The following is a 4764-nucleotide window of genomic DNA, read 5'->3' on the forward strand; positions in this document are numbered from 1 at the left end:
CATGAAATGCAATATATTTAAAATTTTTAAATTACGATCGAATCAAATTTTAAAATACATCTGAATCTAATGAGATAAAAAAAAATAAAAATAAAAAATAATGAGATAAAAAAAAAAATAAAAAATTGAAATAGACGGCCCACCTGGGGGCCATCGTGGGGCCGCCATCGGGGGCCTCGCGGAGCTGCCGTGGGCCCGCCGCCATCGCGGCCCATCACTGGGACCTGCCGTATCCCACCGCCGGGCCCGCCGTCGGGAAGGGGAGGGTCGGGCCCCCACAGGGGGCCGCCGCGTGCCCCGATGGGGCCCGCCGCCCCGACCCCCCGACGGGCCCGCCCCCCGGCCCCACGGGGCCCACCCGCGGCCCATCGTCGGGCCGCCGTCCGCATGGCGCGCCATCTGTCGCCGGCGGCCAAGGAAAAAGAGGGGTAGAGAGAGGAGAAGAGAGAGAGGAAGAGGGAAAGGAGGGGCTGGCCAAGGGAAGGGGACCGTCGGGGCCCACCGCGGGGGGCCACCGGCTGTCTGTCGCCGGCGGCCAAGGAAAAAGAGGGAGAGAGAGGAAGAGGGAGAGGAGGGGCCGGCAAGGGAAGGGCGCGGGGCCGCCGGGCGTCGCGCGGCGGAAGGAAAAAGAGGGAGAGAGAGAGGAAGAGGGAGAGGAGGGGCCGGCCAAGGGAAGGGGACCGGGGCCCACGTGGGGAGTCCGTCGCCGGCCGTCAGCCGGGGCAAAGGAAAAAAGAGAGAGAGGAAGAGAGGAGAGAGGAAGAGGGGGAGGAGGCCGGCCAAGGGAAGGGGAGGGCCGGGGCCGTGGGGCATGGGGCCGCGGGGCGCGCGCCGCCGGCCCTCTGACGTCGGGGCCAAGGAAAAGAGGGAGAGAGAGGAAGAGAAGAGGAAGAGGGAGAGGAGGGGCCGCCAAGGAAGGGGACCTCGGGGCCGCCGCTGGCCCGCGGGGGCCCCGCCGGCCGTCTGTCGTCGGCTGCCAAGGAAAAAGAGGGAAGAGAGAGGAAGAGAAGAAAGAGAGGAAGAGGAGAGGAGGGGGCCGGCCAAGGAAGGGGAGGGCCGCCGCCGGGCCCGCCGCCGGCCCTCTGACCCGACGGCCAACGAAAAAGAGGGAAGAGAGAGAGAGGAAGAGGGAGAGAGAGGAGGCAGCTCACCGCCGTCGGGAGCTCGCCGCCGTGCCCCGGAGAGACCGGAGAGGGGAGAAGAGGGAGAAGAGGGAGAAGGGAGAAGAAGGGGAGAAGGGGAAAAATCCATTTCCTTTGGCATTTTCTCTTTTTTTTCTCTTTTTTTTTGTTTTTTTAATTTTTTTAAATTTCTTTAATTATTTTATGTATTTTTTAATAAATAAAATTAATTAAAAATAGAGATAGTAATTTGAATGATAATTTTTTGTTTGAATTAAAGTTAATTTTTTTTAATTTATAATTATAATTTTTATTTTTTATCATTTTTTTTCTTTTATTCACTTCTTTTATGATATTTTTTTTTGGAATTCAATTTAAAATTTTTATAACTTTAAATTATAATTTTAATTTCTTCTATTTTTATCTTTTGACATTTATTAGTATTTTTTTCTTTATTTAGATTATTTTTTAACAATTAAATTTAAATTAATTTAGTTATTTAAAATGAATTTTTATTTCAATTATAATTAGAATTTTTTTCTTAAAATTTAAAATTATAAATTTTTTTTTAATTAGAATTAAATTCTATTTTTTTCAATTCTATTCTTTTCCTTTTTTTTGGTGTTTTTTATTTTTTTACAATATTTTTTTCTTTTCTCAGATATTTTTTAAAAAAATATTTGAAATGGAGAACGTAATTTGAAATGATATTTTTTATTTGAATTAAAGTTAAAATTCTTATTTTTTTTAAATTTTAATTTAAAATTTTTTTTTTTCATATTTTTTTCTTTTTTTCACTTTTTTATGGCATTATTTTTTTTATCAAAATTTAATTCAAATTAAAAATTTAATTTTTTTAATTTAAATTATAATTATATAATTTTTCTATTTTTTTCATTTTTTTTCTATTTTTATGAAATTTTTTTAGGCTATTTTTTTATTTGTTTGAAATATTTTTTAAATAAATTAATTTAAAATTGGTAAAGTAATTTGAAATGATATTTTTTATTTAATTAATTTTAAAATTTTATTTTTTTTAAATTTAAATTATAATTCTTATTTTTTTCTATTTTTTTAAATTTTTGACTTTTTAATGGCACTTTTTTTTTTTTTAATTTTTATTTTTTTAATATTTTTTTAAAAAATTAATTTGAAATGGGGAAAGAATTTGAAATGATGTTTTTAATTAAATTTAAAATTTTTATTTTTTTAAATTAAATTTATAATTTTTATTTTTTTGCATTTCTTTCTCATTTTTTCTTTTTCTATGATATTTTTAATTTTTTGAATTTTTAAGATTTTTGTTTAGATATTTTTTTAAAAAAATTAATTTAAAAAGAAAAAAATAATTTAAAATTATATTTTTTATTTGAATTAAAAATTTAAATTTTTATATTTTAAATTTCATTCAAAATTAAAATTTTTATTTATTTATAAATTTAAAATTATAAATTTTATTTTTTTCATTCTTTTTCATTTTTTTCTTTTTTTTTGAGAGAAAAATTAGAAAACGTCATTTTGAATGGTATTTTTAAAAACCTCCAACAGATGAATATTTTGACGGAGGTGGTCAAAAGCCTCCAACTGCAGCAACAGCCATCGGCGGCACAACCGGTGGCACAGTCGGTGCCTTCCAGGCACAGCCGTCGTCCTCCATGGCGATCACCTTCTTCCTCCCCAAAGCGACCATCTCGACACTCCCATCGAGACGGACGATCACATTCTCGACACTCTCACCGTGCCACCCACCACTCACGACGTTCCCCATCTCCTTCCCATCTCCACAGTGTTAGGAAGGGGAAACGGCCGCGGATGCCTTCTGCTTCTCCTTCAAGCTTGTCGGGAGGTTCTACTCCCGGAGTCTCCCGACAATGACGGTTAGACGACTATGAATGCAAATTTCAGGAGATTGATCTTCGACTTGCCTGACTTCAGGTGGAAGGTCGGAAGTCCTTTGGTGACTATGACTTCCACATCGCCCAGCCTCTCTCTCAGCACATCTTAGATAAGTCGATTCCGTCTTAGTTCAAAATGCCACAGGTGGAAGCATAAGACGGTTCCACCGACCCAATCGATCACCTGGAGAGTTATAAAGCTCTTATGATGATCCAGAGGGCAACCGACGCCCTCTTGTGCATCGGTTTTCTGGCAACTTTTCAGAAAGCTGCTCGAGCCTGATATTTCAGGCTTCAATCGGGATGCATCAATTCCTTCGAGCAGTTCGAATATTCTTTCATGGCCCACTTCAGCACTAGTCGAAGGCCGCCACGAACATCCGATAGTCTCTTCTAAGTCAAACAAGGAGAGATTGAGACATTAAGAGACTTTGTAGCCCATTTCAATATGGCCACACTTGAGGTCAGGGACCTCAATGAGGACATGGCTATATCGGCCATGAAAAGGGATCTGAGGAGATCTAGATTCTCTTATCTTTAGATAAAATTCTCTCTCAGACCTATGCTGAACTTCTCGAACATGCATACAAGTACATTCGTGCAGATGAGACTGCTTCTGACCGACGCCAGATAGAAGGTAAAGGTCAGAAGAAGAAATAGAAGAAGAGTGAAGCTCCGACCGAATCAACTCGGCCACTTTCCAATAAGCGAGCTTCACCCTGACGATGGAGTTTGAAGCCGAGCTACGGCAGGTATGACTCCTATACTCCTCTCTCTGCTCCCCATGTGCAGATTCTCATAGAGATCGAAGGAGCAGATTACCTATGGCACCCCCCACCGATGAAGATGCCTTCGAGGAACCGTGATCGGAGGAAGTACTGTCGGTTCCATCGTGATTATGGTCATGATATCGAACAATGCATCCAGCTCAGGGATGAGATAGAGGCCCTGATCCGACGAGGCTACCTTGGGAAGTACTGAAGGGATCAGTCAATTTAACCTCCTACTGACTGACGACCTTAATCGCAAATTAAGGAGGCCATCAATAATCAACCGACTGCAGGAGTGATCAACATGATCTTCGGGGGACTGAACTAGGGGATAACTTTCGAAAAAGAGTCGGCGAAGAGGCGATGACTCAATGATGTAATAACTTTTTCGAAAGAAGATGTTCGAAGAATTCAAACTCTTCATGATGATATTGTTATTTTTTCGACAAAATAGTAAATTATGATGTAAAAAAAATCTTTGTAGATAATGAAAGTTCGACTGATATTTTTTTTACTCGATTTTTTTTTGAATGTGACTATCGACTGATCGACTCAGAAGAGTCTCGACGCCATTGGTCAGTTTCACTGAAGATGCTGTTACTGTGGAAGGAGAAATTTTTCTCTTCTTAGTCATGAAAACTGAACCACTACAGAGTACTATTCTTGTAATATTCACGGTTGTTCGAGTTCCTTCAGCCTATAATACTATACTCGGATGACCTAGTCTTAACGCATTGAGAGCGGTGGTCTCGACATACCATTTATTAGTTCGATTCTCAATAAGGAGTAGAGTCGAAAAAATGCATGGAGACCAATAGTTAGCCCGATGCTGCTTCTTAGTCTCCACATAAAATAATAAATCTGAAGATTCTCTGTCCGTCGATAAATTGGACCAAAGAGAGAATCAGAAGAGGGGTGAACCAGCTGAACAATTAATTTTCATCCCATTAAAAGAAGAAAACCCTAAGAAGATGGTCC

The sequence above is a fragment of the Elaeis guineensis genome, chromosome 15 (genome assembly GCF_000442705.2).
Source record: "Elaeis guineensis isolate ETL-2024a chromosome 15, EG11, whole genome shotgun sequence".
Taxonomy (NCBI): domain Eukaryota; kingdom Viridiplantae; phylum Streptophyta; class Magnoliopsida; order Arecales; family Arecaceae; genus Elaeis; species Elaeis guineensis.